The 18,230-nt window shown below is 39.3% G+C and overlaps 2 pseudogenes; both read left to right on the top strand.

Annotated features, from left to right (window-relative positions):
- Positions 1-3,954: 3,954 nt before the first annotated feature.
- Positions 3,955-4,072, top strand: LOC118604231 (annotated as a pseudogene).
- A 4,694-nt stretch (positions 4,073-8,766) lies between these two features.
- LOC107520622 lies at positions 8,767-9,585 on the top strand (annotated as a pseudogene).
- Positions 9,586-18,230: the final 8,645 nt, after the last annotated feature.

Genomic DNA, 18,230 nt, shown 5'->3' with positions numbered 1-18,230 from the left:
TTATTAAGTTAGGTCATCCTTATGGTCCTTCAGTAAAGTTTTACAATTTATAGGTGTAGGTCTTATATGTATTTTATTACATTTATTCTTAGGGTTTTTTTCTGTAAAAAGATAATTAAAAATATATTTCTAATTGTTTGTTACTGGTCTATAGGATCACAATTGATTTTTGTATGTTGATCATAAGATCCAGCCACCTTGCTAACCTGTCATTATTTTGCAGTAATTTGTTTTAAATTCATTATTTTCTCTATGACCAATCCGATCATTTAAAATAACTTCAAATAATGACAGTTTTATTTTTTCCTTTCAAATCATTATGCTTCTGTTTTTTTCTTATTATCCTACTATGCTGACCAGAACTTCAACTGTTAGTTTCTTGCCTTTCTGCACGTGATTTCCCCCTATTTATGCCATTTTCCCTTAAAATGGTTTGGCATTTCTGTAATCTATTTCTATTATTTTAGTCATTACTCTATACATTTTAATATGTATATTTAACATAACAAACTTGAAACACATTTTGCCTTCCAGTCTGGCCAATAAAACTATTTTAGGTCGCTTTATTTCTAATCCTTCCTCTCCTTATTTACTACTGTTTTCCCTCTCAATTTACTGATTTTGAACACTTAAATTCTATTTTTTTTAATCCCCACAGATTAGACTCCTGTATTACTTTATTGAGACAGTATTTGGGTTTACTTTTATGATACCATTCCTTTTTTTTTTTTAATAATAGTTTTTTATTTTTCAGTTATAGTTGGCATACAATACTATATTAGTTTCAGGTGTACGACGTAGTGATTAGACATCTATACAACTCACAAAGGGACCACCCCAACAAATCTAGTGCTCCTCTAACACCATTCATAGTTAATACAGTATCATTGGCTATATTCCTCATGCTATACTTTCTATCTCCGTGACTGTTTGTAACTACCAATTTGTATTTCTTAATCTTTTCTTCTCTTTTCACCAACCCCCTTAATTCTCCTCTGATCTGGTAACACTCAAAATGTTCTCTGTATCTAGGAGTTTGTTTTTGTTTGTTTATTTTGTTCTTTAGATTCGACATATACATGTAAACATATGGCATTTGTCTTCCTCTGTCTGACTTAGCTCTACTCAGCACACTACCCTCTCAGTCCATCATGCAACATCTTTTCCCATCCCCTTACTTTTAGTCTGTGAGTGTCTTTTAACCTGAAACGAGTCTCTCGCAGGCAGCAAATGTAAGCGTCTTGTTTTCTTATCCATTCCGCCACCCTCTCTATTGATTGGAGCACTTAATTATTTTTCATTTGAAGTACTCATTAATAGATATGTAGTTATTGCAATCCTTTATGCACATTTTTTTCTACATAGTTGTTCTTCTTCTTAAAGAAGTCCCTCCAACATTTCCTGCAATGCTGGCTTGGTGATGATGAACTCCTTTAGCTTTTTCTTGTCTGAGAAGCTCTTTATTTGTCCCTTGACTTTAAATGATAGCTTTGCTGAATAAAATAATCTTTGTTGTAGATCTTGGGTTTTCATCACTTTGAATATTTTGTGCCAAGCCCTTCTGTCCTGCAAAGTTTCTTTTGGGAAATCAGCTGCCAGTCTTATGGGACCTTCCTTGTAAGTAACTGCTTTTCTCTTTCTGCTTTTAAGATTCTCTTTGTATTTAACTTTTAGCAGTTTAATTATGACATGTCTTGGTGAAAGCCTCTTTGGGTTCATCTTTCTTGGGACTCTCCTAGCTTCCTGAGGTTGGATGTCTATTTCCTTCACCAGGTTAAGAAAGTTTTCCATCACTATTTCTTCAAATAGGTTTTCAACTTCTTGCTCTTCTTCTTCTGGTACCCCTATGATACGAATGTTGTTACGTTTGATGTAATTCCATAGGCTCTTTATATTATCTTCATTATTTTGGATTCTTTCTTCTTGTTGCCGTTCAGATTGGGCGTCTTCTGCTACCCCATCCTCTGTGTTGGTGGGTCGATCCTCCAATTCCTCCACTCTGTTGATTCCCTCTAATACACTCTTCATCTCAGATATTGTATTCTTCATTTCTGACTGGTTCTCTTTTATAATTTCCATTCTCTATTTTTATGTTTTTTATCTTTTTGTTAAAGTTCTCTACTCTTCCCCTAAGTTCCTTGAGCATCCTTATAACCAGTGTTTTGAATTCTGCATCTGGTATATTGCTTGCCTTCACTTCGGTGAATTCTTTTTCTAGAGCTTTGTTCTGTTCTTTCAGATAGGACATGTTTCTTTGTCTCCCCATTTTGGCTGCCTCCCTCTGTCTGTTTCCCTGTATTAGGTAGGGCTCCTAAGTCTCCCAGTCTTAGTAGAGTGGCTTTATGTAGTAGGTATGCTGTGGGGCCCCTTGGCACAGAGGGGTCCAGCTGTAGGCCAAGTTCAGCCACAGCTTGTGCACCTCCGGAGCCACCTGGTAAGAGTCGCCAAGCAATCCACATATGGCTGCCACTCGTGCTGGGCTTGTAGATGCCTTGAGGGGTCAAGTCTGAAGTCTATGCTGGCTACCACTAGTGCAGGGACCGGGGCTGCTCAGAAAGAAGTTCAGGGCATGCCAAAGCCGGATATTTCTTCTTTGGGTTCTGTGAGCCTTTCAGAGATTTTATGAAAGTTTGCAACAGGAGCCAAAATAGCCTGTTTGTATGGAACAAATCACTGGAAGCAGCTTGGGCGGGCCCACCAGTTGGAAGAGGTGAAGTCTCAAGGGATTCCGTGAGCAGGAGTGACTTGTGTTATTCAGGTCGATGGCACCTGTATCTGCAGTCTAGGAGAGAGGAGGGCTCAACAAAGGAACAATGGCTTCTGCCTGCACCTCTGTCTGGGAGCCAGCCACCCCTCTAGCCTTCTCCCTGAAGCACAACAGCTCAATGCCTCCCCATATGTCCCTGGCATCCCTTGGGCAGCTGCCCCAGCTCTGGAGCTCAGAGTGAATAAGTCTGCGAGTAAGGCCGAGCGTGGGCCCTTTAAGAGGAAGGTCTCCGGTTCCCACAGCCCTCAGTCTCACTCAGCTGCAAACTCCCCTGGTTTTCACAGCCAGCGGTTATGGGAACTTCTCTTCCCAGCACTGGAACCTTGAGCTGGGGAGCCCAATGTACAGCTAGGACCCCTCTCTCCTCAGGTAAGGGAGGGGACTCTGTAGTCAAGACAGCCCTCTTGATTCTCCATCTCCGCTCATGGTTGTGGGACTGAACGTTTCATGTCTCACCGCCCTGTCCCCCCACCTACCATGTTGAGGTGCCCTGTTATTTGAGGTGACCTAGTCGTAGGGCTTCTGTTCAGCCAGACCTCTAGCAACTCTGCGTACTGGTTGCTCTGTAGTTTTGTTATAATTTTGGTGTGGTTGCTAAAGGAGGTGCGTACAGGCTTTACCTTCTACGCCATCTTGAATCTCCCGTGTTACCATTCTTTTTGATCACTTTTCCTTCTTGCATTTTTACCTCTTTTTCTGGGACCATTTTCCTACTTCTTGAACTAAATCCTTTATATCTTCTTTTAGAGAAGGTCTCTTGGTAAACTCCTCATGTGCTTGTTTCTTACAAAAATTATTATTTCCCCCCTCATTATTGAATGATAGTTTTGCCGAGTACACAGTTTTAAGTGCACAGTAATTTTTCTTAATATTTTCTAGAAGTTATTCCACTTTCTTCTGCCTTTCATTATTATTTGTGAAATCTGCTGCTACTCTAATTACCATTCTTTTGTAGGCCATCTGTCTTTTTCTTTTTGCTTTCCACATTTTCTATTTATGTTTGATGTCTAACAGATTCGCTATGATGATGAGGTATGAATTTATTTTTCTTGGTCATATTTAGGATATGTCATGCTTCCTGGACCTATGTATTCATGGTTTTTATCATCTCCGAAAATTCTCAGTCAACATCTTTAAATATTGCTTCTTTCCATTCTCTCCAGTTTCACTCTTTAAGTCTCTAATCAGTCTACAGCCATGCCATCCTGAACAGGCCGGATCCTGTCTGACCTTGGAAGCTAAGCAGAGTTGGGCCTGGTTAGTACTTGAATGGGAACCACCTAGGAAGACCAGGTACTGTAGGCATAAAACAACAAAACTCCAATCAGATGGATGTCAGGCATTTTTATCATATTATTATTCATGTCTCTCTTTACTGTATTCTGGATAAGTTATTGGGATATATCCTGAATTCTACTTTCAACTGTATCTAATATGCTGATTAGCTCATCCATTGAGATTTTTCAGTTTACAAACACTTTTCTTAAGTATTTTATATATCTCCACTACATTTTATTACAATATTTTGCTAAATGTTTCTTTCTTTCTTTCTTTTTTTTCCATTTTGTACAATCCTGGTGATTTCCTGTTGTGTTTTCCCTTATGTTTGCTTTTTTGTTTTGTTTTGTGTAAACTCTGTACACAGCCATTCTGTATTTTGTATTTGAAATTGTCCATGGAAATCAAGAAATGCCACAAGCCAGGGCATACTTCCTCCCAGATTGCTGGTTGTTAAACATTTACTACCATACCACTGGGAGTTGGTGTATTAGGTTGAGGCCCTCACAATGTTAGTCTATAGAGATCTTTTTTCCTGAGTTATTATTCAGTTCTGCTAAGGAGACTTACAAATCTCTTTCTGACTGACTGTATTCTCGGAGTGGGACATGAGAAGAGAAATTGGGGGTATAGTTTTTATCTTTTACAAACTTTCACTTAAACTTTCTGCTTTTAGCTTTACTTCACCTCTCTCAGCCACTACCTTTGGTATTCCCAAGTCCCATGCCTAGTCTTCCCATTTTCTTCAGAGAATAAACTCTGTTCTTTTAGGTGGAATTGATAGTAAGATGTTTGTTTGGTTACTCAGGGTGAGAAGCAGTCATGGGTATCTTGATGCCTCTGGTTTCAGACTTTTAGCCGATCTGCCAATTTTCAGTACTGTGCCTCAACTCCACTTTCCACTGTACATGGTACTCCCAGGTTTGAGACTCTCAAGAATTATTTGATGGTAAATCAGTGCACTTGTTAATTCTGTTTGTAGTTAGTTCAGGCTGTACGTACATTTTAGGTTGTGGTTCCATCTTGCTTGATCAGATACTACCCCTCCATCTGTGTTTTTATATTTCGAAAATTCGTTGAAATTTTGTGTGACTTTTCCCCCTCTACTGTTTCTTTGCTTCTGTGGTTCCATGCATTAAGAACACTTCTATATTACTATTTTAGTAACCAATATACAAATTTTAAACTACATAATCTTCATTAATTTGTAAAGGAAACTTGCAAATCTTTTTAATCTTCTAAGCTGGGCTTTCCCTCATTTTAGGAAAGTTTTATTTAATTTTGTCTTGGTTACTTCTCATTTAGTTAGTGGGTTTTTGTTTGTTTGTTTTTTTCAGGGACATTTGTGTCTCTTTGACTTGATTGCTACCTGTGTTTCTCTTTATATTACTTTATGTTCATCTTTTAAAACTTATACTCTGTACTCTGGCAGGGACTTCCAAATTTATCTTAGTAATGGAATATTAATTTGAGAGTGACTGAAGACTAATTTCTAAAGAGAGAGTGATCCAGAAGATTAAATATCTATATGATTTACATGAATGCCTTTATGATTGTATGTGGTTACAACTCTGTCTTAATATGTTGTTTTATAAGAGTTAGTAATGCCAAGAGTTATAAATATCTGAGCATAAAAGTAACTATTGAGGTCAACATGTGAAACTATATTAAATAGTAGTTTAATCTTTTCTCTGACTCTGCAAAACACAGCCTGTTTGGGTAACTTATATCTAGATTACCAGAGGTTCCTTCAAGTAAAGAAAAGGGACATGAGAATAGCTTCAGAAATATCTAATGAAACTCAACTGCCTATGCTCCTGTTCTATATGATATGTATCTTTATGAGATGAAAGAGAAATTGTGGCATAGATATATGGCTGAATCATGTCCAAACACACCAAATCATAATGGGTTTTTACTACACTGATTTGATTTTCCCTCACATCAACTGTGTTCTTTAGAGCCTTCATTGGGAGTTTAAATTCTGTCATTAAATTTTAGTCTCCTTTTCAATTCTGTCTTATCTATCTCCCTTTCATCCTGGCTTATTATTTTTATATCTCAGTTCTCTTCCAACAGATTTCTTTATTTCACTGATGCTGAATAATTCCCTGGGATTTTCTTTTGGATCTTGCCAGGGCAGCCAGGCAAGATAACTGAGTGAGGCAACTTACTCTGTGGAGTTATTAGCTATAAATCAGTTAAATGGATAGTACTCTTTGGGTAAAATAATTTTGTCTTCAGACCATACTCCTTTATGAAAACTCTACCCACACCCTCTTTTTTTCCCCAGGGATTAAGCCCCTAAAGACCATGTTTATAATATGACCCTGCCCCACCTCATACCTCATCATTTCTGATCGATTGAAAGAGGGTTGATATGAGAAGGAATTGGGGGTGAGAGTCATTTGTTAGTTTGGGGTATTGCTTGAATTTGGGTTGTATAACCTGAGGTGCAACAGGGCAGCCAGGTATATAAAAAGAGATAATGCAGTTTGTGGAGAGAGAGGAGCAGAAGATGTGCGAAAAGATTTAGTAATAAAATATAAGCGAGGGAACGAATGATAGTAAGAGCAAGAGTGAGAGTGAGAAAGAACTTCCTGGTTCCAGTTCCTCTTAAGGTCCTACTGAACTTCCTCTCTTGTCCTCTGAGCCAGACCCATGTGCTAACATTTTCTTTTTAGTTTGGAGTGGGAGTCTGAAACTACTAGGAGAACCTTGATTAAGACATCCCTTCCCAGTTATAATAAGCAAATCACATCGTTGTGAGTAAGAAGATGAAGATGGTGCTGCACGTTTTGTTCCTGTAGTGGGAGGACTTGTATCCAGCTCATCCCAAAGTAATATCAGATGATAGGAAACAAATTGAAATGGTGTGGGAGTGGGTTAAGGTGTGTGGGGGTGGGGGGTTGGGGGGGGAAACAGAGACTTCATCCTCATTTTACCTTCGTGGAAATTACTTTCTGATCCATCTGAGGTTTGATCCTGCCATTCCTAGGTCCTGATGAAGCATTATGGTACAGGTTCTGTACAAGTAGCAAAAGCTCAAAAAGCTTAGCCAGTAGCCAATTCCTGATCATGGAATTAAAGGTGAGAGAGAGCAATCAAAGCTTTTAGTTTGGTGGTGAGGACCACAACCATAGTCTGAAATGGAGGGTCATACCTAGGGCTTGCCTACTCCTCATGTTCAATACTAGCCAGAGAAACCTAGAGCAGTAAGTATGTAAAAAAGAGGTGGATACACACTTGAATGAATGTCATGACCTTAGAGGAACAGTGGGTTGCCTTTTAAAAAGGGAGAAGACTGACTGAGATTCATCTAGATGCAGCCTATGAGGCTGATAGCAAGTTGATGGGGACGAGAGGGAACTTTCTAAGGTGGCCCTTGAACACCACCAGGGCCAGGGAGCTTTCTTGGATGCTATACTCAAAGACAACTTTATTCTTTTGAAGCTTCATATTATGCAAATTTTCAAACATAAAAAAAAAATACCTCAGATTTGACAGTTAACATTATACCACATTGCTTCATCTATTTTTTCAGATGTGTTTTAAAGTAACTTTTGAATATCATGACATTTCGTCTCCAAATATTTTGGTCTGCATTTCTTAACAATAAGGACACTTTTTTACATAACCACTATATCATTATCGCACCTCACAAAAATCAACGACACTTCCTAATATGTTCTCATACCAAATTTTTATTCACATTAACCCGACTGTACCCCAAATGCCTTTCACAATTGATTTGTTTGCACATTATATTTGGTTGTTATTCCTTTTAAATATCTTTTAATATAGAACAGTGCCCTTGCCTTTTCTTTTATGTTGTTGACTTTCTAAGAAACCAGATCAACTGTTCTGTAGAGGACTATCCCACCTTCTGGATCTGAACAATTGCTTTTTCATGATATCATTTAACTTGATCTTCTATCTCATTCACTTATGACAAATTATACATGTAATATATATATATTGCATATATATTATATATGTAATCACATTAGAATGCATAGATTGATGTCCAGCTAAAACTTTTTTTAAATCAACTTTATAGTGGGAGTGATTATAAATGAAATTCAGGTGGAGACTAGTATCATATCTTCAAATAGGGGACACCTATATAATATATAGACTTTACTTGTGCTCACAGGCAGGCCATCTACTCACCCTTAATCTAGAGGTCTCCAAAGTAAAGAAAATCATTTTTTCTTTAAACTTGTATACTTTGAGGTTTCTTTGGTACAGCAACTTAACCTGTTTTAATCAACACCACACACACACGCACACACAAACACTAAGTCATCAAGGGAAATATGTACTTAAGAGATAATGGGTGGTCATTATCATAATGCCATTTGTTGACTATTCCACTAGTCCCCCACTTATCTGCAATGTCATCATTATCATATGTCAAATTCCAACGTACACATGGGTATCTTTCTAGATATTTCTTCCTTTCATAGTCTTGTGCCACATAATCATGTTTTAGTCAATGACAGACCACATATATGATGGTGGTCTCATGAGATTATAATGAAGCTGACAATTTTCTATCACTTAGTGATGTCCTGTTGTAATGTCATGGCTATCATAAAGTCATAATGCAACACATTACAAAAATACCATTGTGTTACAATTACCTACAGCGTTCAGTATATTTATATGCTTTAGAGGTTTGGAGCCTAGGCTCTGTAGGGGAACGAATTTGTCACCCTAAAATAAGTCTATTAGACTCTTTTTCATGGCGCCTCAGAGGCAGTTGGCTGCTTCAGGATGAAGCTGAACATCCATCTCTTTCCCAGCCACTGGCTGCCAGGAGCTCATTGAAATGGATCATGAATGAAAACTTCATACTTTTTATGAGAAGCGTATGGCCACAGAAGTTGCTGCTGATGCTCTGGGTGAAGAATGGAAGTGCTATGTGGTTCGAATCAGTGGTGGGAACAACAAGCAAGGTTTCTCCATGAAGCAGGGTGTCTTGACACATGGCTGTGTCCACCTGCTACTGAGTAAGGGGCATTGCTGTTATACACCAAGGAGGACTGGGGAAAGAGAGTACAGATATGTGCAGGGTTGCATGGTGGACGCCAATCTAAGTGTTTTCGACTTGGTCATTGAGAAAAAAGAGGAGAAATATATTCCTGGTCTCACTGATACTATACTGTGCCTCATCACCTGGGGCCCAAAAGAGCTAGTAGAATCTGCAAACCTTTCAATCTCTCTAAAGAAGATGATGTCTGCCAATTTGTTATGAGAAAGCCTCTAAATAAAGAAGATACAGAACCTAGGACCAGAACATTCAAGATTCAGCATCTTGTCACTCCATGCATTCTGCAACATAAATGTCAGTATATTGCTCTGAAGAAAAGGCGTACTAAGAAAAATAAGGAAGAATATGCTAAGCTTTTGGCCAAGAAAATGAAGGAGGCTAAAGAGAAATGCCAGGAACAATTGCCAAGAGACGTAGACTTTCCTCTCTGAGAGCTTCTCCCTTTAAGTCTGAGTCCAGTCAAAAATGAGATTTTGTAAGAGTAACAAATTAATACAATCAGACATCAAAAAAAATTGTCTATTTGGCATAAGGATTACTTTAGGCTGGTTTGTTTTAAGAAACAGTGGACAAATTTACAATTTGTAAATTGGAAAGGAAATCTCCACTTTTAAGGATGTCTCTCTTGCTGTACAGGAAGAAGGAGATGACCTCATCTCTACAAACTCAAATCAACAGCAAAAGAAATGACTTAACAACCTTACCCTTGTTTACTGTGCTTTGTTGGTAACCTTCCATAACTGACTCTCTACTCCCAACGTCTTTTTTGTCTTCAGTGGAAGATGGTATCTAAGATGGTGGCTTCAGCCATTTGGAGGGAGTTACACAGTTTTCCTGGGTCTCTCTCATGGAAGGTATGCATGTTATTAAACTTTTATTTTTCTCTTGTTATCTGTCCTTTATTACTGACAGTCTCAGCCAAGAACCCAGAAGGAAAAGGTAAAATTAATTTTTCTCCCTTACAAAGCAATAGGCTGTACCACGTAACCTAGGTGTGTAGTAGACTAAACCATCTAAGTTTGTGTAAGTACACTCTGTGATATTTGCACAATGAGGAAATCACTTAGGGTACATTTTTCAGAATGTATTCCCATCATTATGTGGCACATGATCATATTAATCTATGTGTCTATTACTATGCTAAAAATACACTTTTTAAATGAAACACTTTAAGATAATTGTAGATTCACATGCAGTTGTTAGAAATAATACAGAGAGATTTCATGTACTCTTAATCCAGTTCTCCCAAAGGTAACACTTGCAAATCTGTGATACAATATCACAACCTGGATATCAACATTGGTACAGTCAAGAGACAGAACGTTTTTATCACCACCAGGATCCCTTTTATAGCCACACTCACTTCCCTCCAGACCTGACCACTTCACCTGCCCTTGTGGGTTTAGTCACTAATCTGTTCTCCATCAATTTTTGCTTCCTATATTTTGGGGGCTCTGTTATTAGGTGCATGTATGTTTGTAGGTGTTATAGAAACTTTTATATAATGTCCTTCTTTGTCTCTTGAAACCTTTTTAAAAATATTAAAGTCTACTTTGTCTGATAATATAGCCAATCCATCTGCCTTTTGGTTACTATTTGCATAGAATATATTTTCCATCCTTGTGCTTCAACCTCTTCACATCCTTATATCTAAAATGAGTTTCTTGTAGACACTGTATAGATGGATTATATATTTTCACTTTGCCTGCCAATCTCTGTATTTTAGTTGATGTCTTTAGATCATTTAGATCATTTCCTTTTTTCTATAAATTTGCCTCTCAGTACTGCTTCATCTCATGAATTCTGACATGCTGTCCTCTTGTTTTCATTTATTTTAATGTATTTTAAAAATTTCCCTTGAAACTTCCTCTTTGACACATGAACTATTTAAACACGTGTTCTTTAGTTTCCTAGTGTTTTGGAGATTTTCCTGTTATCTTTATGTGTTTAAGTTTTAGTGGTCAGAGAACTCATTCTATATGATTTCAATTCTTTTAAATTGTTGAGTTTGTTTTATGACCCAGGATGTGGTCTATCTTGCTATATGTTTTGTGGGCCCATGAGAAGAATGTGTAATCTGCTGTTGTCAGTGGAGAATTCTGTACATATCAATTAGATCCTCTTGGTTGATGGTATTAAGTTCTTCTTTATACTTGCTAATTTTCTGTCTAGTTGTTCTATCGATAGTTGCAAGGAAGATGTTGAAATCTCCAAGATAATTGTGAATTTGTCTTTCTTTCTTTAGTTATATCAGTTTTTAATTTAAAATTTTTGTGGCTCTGTCCTTTGGTGCACACACAGCTAGGATTGTTGAGTTAGTCAGTCTTGGTAGACTGACCTTTTCATTATCTCTGTTTCTGGAAATTTGCTTTAAAGTCTACTTTATATATTGATACAGCCACTTCTGCTTTCTTTTGTTGTTTATATGACACATATTTTCCCTTTTCTTTTATTTTTGATCCGCCTATACTGTTATATTTGATGTGTTTCTTGTAGACAGTCATATTTTTTATTTTTTAATTGATAGGTTTATACCATTTATATTTAATGTAATTACTGATGTGTTATGGATTAAGCCTGCCATTTCATTTTTCATTTTAGGATTTTTCTCTTTGTTTCTTTCCTTTCTCTGCTTTTTTCCCCCTGCCTTCCTGCAGGTTATTTGAACATATTTTAGAATTTCATTTTGATTTATTTATAATATTTTGAAGTCTATCTCTTTGTATAGTTTATTTTAGTGGGCATCTTAGTTATTATATTATATATTATATATATCTTGTCACAATCTACTAGTGTTGTCATTTTGCCCATTGGAATAAAATATAGAAAACACCTCCCTTTATGTCCCTTTACACTTCCCATTTTTAGTATAATTGTCTTAAATATTTTCTCTATATACATTTAGAGCCACATCAGACAGTGTTATAATTTTTGCTTCAACCATCAAATGTAATTTAGAAACCTCAAGAGGAAAAAGAAAGCTTATTAAATTTACTCATATTTTTGTTTATCCTGTTCGCCCTTTCTTTCTGATGTCTAAGAGCCCTTTTTTTGTAGTTTCCTTTCTGTTTAGAGAACTTACTTTAGTCATTTTTAAAAAAAATTTTATTATGGTGACATTGGTTAACGAAATCCAGTAAGTTTCAGGTGTACAATTCAATAGTAAGGCATATATATACACATTGCATTGAGAATCATTTTTTAAAAGGTAGGCATGTTGGTAACAAATTTTCTTAGAATGTCTGAGAGTGTCTTTCTTTTCCCCTCATTCCTGAAGAATATTTTTACTGAAAGTAGAATTCTGGGCTGACAGTTCTTTTCCTTCAGTATTTGGAAAATAAGTCATGTCCTACTGGCCTCCAAGGTTCCTGATGAGAAATCCACTGTCATTTGAATTGTTTTTCCCCTAGAAGGAAAGATGTCATTTCTCTCTCACTGCTTTAAATACTTTTTCTTTGTCTAGCTTTCAGAAGTTCGACTGTGATATGCCTTGGTATGGATTTCTTTGAGTGTTCCCATTTGGAGTTCACTCAGCTTCTTGAATCCATAGGTTTACATCTTTTGCCAAATTTACATTTTCAACCATTACTTCTTCAAGTACTTTTTCAGTCCTGTCCTCTTTCTCCTCTCCTTCTGGGACTCCAATGATAGTAGTATTAAATCTTTCATTATAGTCCCCTGAGGCTCTGTTTATTTTTGTTTTCAGTCTATTTTCTCTATTAGTCAGTTCGGTAATTTCTACTTTTCTATCATTCGGTTCACTGATTTTTTTTCTTCTTTCCCTTTCATTTTGTTAATCCATCCATTGAATTTTTAAATTTCGGTTATTATATTGCTCAGTTCTAAATTTCATTTTGTTCTTCTTTGTGTCTTCTATTTCTTTGCTGAAACATTCTATTTTTTTGATGAATAGACTTCATATTTTTTTCCCATTTACTTCAAACATGTTTGTTGAAACATGTTTACCATGGTTGCTTTAAAATCTTTGTCAGATAATGTTAACATGCCTGTCATTTGTGTTGGCATCTATTAATTTTCTTTTTTTCATTTAGTTTGAGAACTTCCTGGTCCTTGATGGGACAAGTGGCTTTCTACTGGAATCTGTACATTTTGGGTATTATGTTATGATATTCTTGATCATATCAAAACCTTCCATTTTAGCTGGCTGCCTCTGACACTGCTCAGGCAAGGGTTGACACTCTTTCCTTACTGCCAAGTAGAGGTGAAAACCCAGATTTTCCATCATCTCCACTGACTTGGAGGGAGGGGGCCACTACTCTAGGTGGAGATGTAAGTCCTAACACCTTATTCAGCCTTTCCTTGATATCACTGCAGTGGGTGGGGGGAAGGAAGGGTCAGTTTTCTCCTTACGGCCTATAAGGATGGATCTAGACTCCTCACTTGGTCTCTTTGCTGGCATGATTAGGCCACAGTTTTTTTGGTAGTATTTAGCTGTAGTAAAGTGGCTATTGTCCAAATTTTTTCTGTATTGCTAAGCTGCCCTTTTTCTGGTTCTTTAGCTTGTGGGGCTACAAGCTTCTTTGTTCAATATCATTAAGAAAGAGCAAGTCCATGTCCCGACATTTTCAGCAAAAGTCCTGTGATTCACTCTGATAGGCTGCCACGGATCATGGGCTGATCCCTGATCATTTTGGCTAGGGCGATGAAAACATCCTGATTGGCACACCCCTAGATTTGGGGGTAGACAACAATCCCAAATTAAATCTCTTGGCTGAGAATGAAAGAAGGAAAGATGGTTCCCCAAAGAAAATTCAAGGTCTCAGTCCCAGAAAGGATGCTGGGCAGTGAACTTCAGATGTCCATGTGCCAAGGAAGAATCTTAACCTAAGGCCTAGATGGATACGCAGAGCCCCCAAGCCTATTGCTGAGAGACAAACCACAAGAGCCAGGTTTCGAATCAAGTTTCCTGACTGGGCAAGATTTCTGGCATTGGTTGCTTGCACATGGCGTCCCTAGGAATTAAAATGGCAGACAGCCAACTAGGATTTAAGGGTGTTGTGTCACCAGAGAAATCCCAAGCCTGGCAAACTGGGGCCTCTGATTGCTCTGCTCTGAGATAATTCCAACTCTAACTATGCCAGCAGGAAGTGGGACACTTGAGCAGGACACCTCCCGAGAGGGGAATTCTCTTTAAACTCTTCTCAGGCCTGGCTGTGGAGGACAAGGGATGAGATAAATCCAGGCGGCGGCCAAAATCAGGGGCAATCAGACTTGCTAAGAGACACCTGACTTTGCTGCCAGAGAAGCGAGCCCTTGTAGGTCCTCTTCTTCTGCCTGCGATATTTTCCAGAATGTGACCACTGTCTGTTATTTTCCCTTCCCTACTTTCTTTTAAAAATATATACATTCAAATTTTTTAAAATAAAAATAACGAGTGCTCATTTTATAACACAAAATAATATAAAAAGTTATCAAGTGGAACCTTGTCTGTTCCCAGACCCTCCTGCATTGGGTCCACTCCTACCCCCAGAGGGTTACACTATTGAGTTAGGTCCAGTTCTTTATAGAGGTTTTCCTGCGTGTGTGCAAGTATAAACATACATCTAAACTGTGAAAGAAAGCAAAACTAAAAAATTAATGTCTCCCCTCAACAATTCTGAGGCCCATTCCCTAGAAGTAATCATTTTTAACCTTTTCTCTTTTTAGCCTTCCTTGAGAGTACTTCTACAGTGCCAGAAAATATGCCAACATCTTTGTACCCAGTTCATCAAGTTTAAACAGTATCTCCGACTCCCTGCAATGAAAGATGATGAATTTAGCTTGTTTCATTGCTTCCCTTCTTTCCATAATCCCTGCTGGTCACATATATATGTACTCCTTCTATTATTTACTTTTATGGCTTTAAATAATATATTTAAACATCTATTTCTTGACTTCTTCAATTGTTGCCTGTACAAAATTGACTACTTTATTCTCATACTTGATTGAATCTTTGGATATAATCTCCCCTCAGTATCAGTTAGGATTAAGTTTAGCTGTAAATAAGAGACCCAAAATATCAGTGGCCCAAACAAATGGGAGTTTATTTTTTTCTCACGGAAAAGACTATAGGTTCCTCTCAATTTTTAACTCTGCCTCATGTGAGATGTGGTTCCTGTTCTCGTGGCGCAAGATGATGGCCTCATGTTGACTCTCCAGGCATCAGGCTGGATGGAGGAAGGTGTAAAGAAAGAAGGGAAGAAAGAAGTCACATGGCCACACTTGGCTTCAAGGGAGGCTGGAGATGTAACCTTGATTCTGGATGACTAAAATCCCCAGGTTCTCTCACTAAGGAAGAATGGGAGCACAGAGGCAGGGACCGCTAGTGGTCTTGTCAATTCCTCTACCCTTTGCAGGCTTTGCTTAACTTTCCTCTTGCATCAGGGGTTGCTGATGAGATGTCTGATAACAATCTGGTTTTCATCTCTTTGTGGGCAATCTGTTCTTGCTGCTGGAAGATATGTAATAAGAGAATTACATATGCAGAGGCCTTGGGACCTGAGAGTACAGATCATTTTCTCACCATGTGCTGCTGACCCGCACCGTTCTCTTCTCAGACTCCTTCCTGCCTGTGCCCTCTGCGTCCACCTCTCAGCCAGTGCGGCTGTTCTCCGGTTTTGTATCTGCAGCTTTCTTTTCACTCCTTCTGAGTGACAGCATCTTCCAGTGGCTTTAACTCCAACCCATTGGGTGACCCTAAATGTATCTCCACAGTTGAATCCTTTCTCTCAACCTCTAAATCTAAAATGATCCCGTCATCTACTGGTACCTCCACCTGCTGACCCACAAGACCCCCAAACTCCTCATGTGTCAGTATGAACCTTCCAGTCCCTCTCGCCTCACAGAAACTCCTCTGTGCCCCTCTCTCAAAAAATTGCACAACAGTTTGCCCTTCTGCTCAAGCCAGAAACTTGCCATTTCTGCCTGGTTTATGTTCCTTTATGTTACTTCTTCTCCCTAAAATTCCTTCTTTCTTTCTTCCCTTGGCTAATTCTTATTTATTTTTCATAACCCAGTCAAGAGGCAACATTTTGAGGAACGTGGTTTCTTCCTGGTGTCTTTCTGCCTCAGTCTGGGTTGGATACTCCTCTCTTGGGTTCCCAAGGTGTCTGTAGAATCCCTGTATCCCATCATTAGAAATTATGATAACTTCTAATTATCTGAACACTTGTTTGGACTGGGAGTATTTGATGGTAGAGATGGGATTTGATCTCTGACTCTCCAGCATCTAGTAGAATGTTTAGCCCATAGAAGTGGCAACTTCCTTTTAAAAACTTTTTCTGTTTGGTTCACTTCCTCTTCGCTTCCTGATAACAGCACCCACTTTTCTTTGGGAAACTTCCTTCTTCATTCCATGTGGTCTGAAGATGTGTGAGTTGGGACCTTATGCCTCCTCTACAGAAGTGGACATGTGACTCAGGCTAGGTTAAGCACAGTTTCCTATGTCCTCAGAAACAGTGATTAGACTAACAGATATCACTGACCAAGCAGGACTAATCAGACTATCCCTTGGGATTAATACACAAACACGGGAAGGAGGCTCTCTTCATGTTGGGACTGCTGACTGAGATGATACAGGCTTGGGGGTGGGCATGGCCCTCTTCCTTCCATGTGAAGAAAGTCTCTGCAGAACAGAGACTGGCAGAGACAAGCAGAGATAAGTCATGGACAGGGATGGCGTTCTGGTGGCCTTGAGTCCCGACTAATAGAAAACTCCATAAAAGCTTAATGGAAATATTAATAAACTAAGTGAACCATGTCCACCCTTGCTCCTACTGAGCATGGAAGGGCTCTTTGGAGAGGTGGACACCATCCCTTGCCTGTTCTTATGGTGTCAAGTCTGAACGCACTAGCCTGGCAAGTGAAAGCTCTGCGATCTGACCCCAACTCCCCCGCCAGTCTTCGGTCCTTCTCCCAGGTAGCCTCTGTGCCAGCCGGAAAAACGCTCACAGTTCCTCACACTGGCCACGTCGTCTCCCACCGCTACCTCTCTGCGAGGGGCTCAACCTGGAGTGTTCTCCCCCACACCATGATCCAATCCACTCTCCAAGACCAATCCCAAGTGACACTCCTTGAAAGCCCTCCTTCCCACCCAGGCAGAGTCCAGCCTCCTTTCCTGTAGCAGTCACCTCCTTCGTACACCCATAACACTGAGTTGCTATTAGTGCTTACTCATCTGTCCTTCCTCTACTAGACAGAGGGCAGAGAGCTACTCGTTATCTACTTCTGTATCAGGCTTCCAACACCCACAGGGCATTGTCAGCTAGCATGTGGTAAGTGAGTGGGGGTCTTAGGAAGAGGCTCATTTCCTGATCTGTAAAATACTGGAAAGGGATTCTTCTGACCCCACCACCCCCAGGCTTAAGGTTTCAGACAAGAGGCAAGTCTTGTGATCACTCACCAGGTGCAGAGTGGGAAGGCAGTGTGGATGCCACTTGGCTGGCCTGCGTCTACACTGGCGTCTGGTTCAGTTAGTGATGGGCCACGTTGCTTTAGAGAACTCTGACTCTCCCTGGGATCCACAGACCTTCAAGCAGCCCAGCCTCCTCCCTCACTTTCCACCTCTCAGAAGTGATAGAACAAAGCAATAAGGTCAAAGAAGGGAGGTTCTTGGAAATTTCCTGACCCTCCATTCACATGGCAGGGCAGATTCACCCCCAGGAGGTACAGGGTGAGCTTTGGGGGCGTCCGGGAAGGGACCCGGGGAGATTCCCTCTGTTGCATGCACACACGTCCTCTGGCTGTGTCTCCGTGTTGCTGTATGAAGCTTCCGACGCCAGTGAGAGGCAGAATGGCTGAGGGTGTGGGATCCAGAGTGGCTGTGCGACCTTAGGCAAGTCACTTAACGTCTCTGTGCCACAACAGTCCCCTCTCTAAAATATGAATGATAATGGTACTTACCTCATAGGGTAGCTGTGAGGAATAAATGAGTTATTTGTAAAGCAGGTAAGTGCTCTGTAGATGTTTGTTTAGACTATATTAGGATTTCATGTGCTGAAATCCAGCCTTGGGGTTCCAGAAGCCTTTTCGTCCTTCATAAAGAGACCCCTCAAACCGCCTGTGCATGGAGTTGGAAATGGAATGTGGGGTGGGGGTGGAAATGGTCATGGAACTACTTGGAGGATAGAA

Source organism: Rousettus aegyptiacus, unplaced genomic scaffold, assembly GCF_014176215.1.
Source record: "Rousettus aegyptiacus isolate mRouAeg1 unplaced genomic scaffold, mRouAeg1.p scaffold_m13_p_6, whole genome shotgun sequence".
NCBI lineage: Eukaryota > Metazoa > Chordata > Mammalia > Chiroptera > Pteropodidae > Rousettus > Rousettus aegyptiacus.
This window is presented reverse-complemented; position numbering and strand designations above follow the sequence as displayed.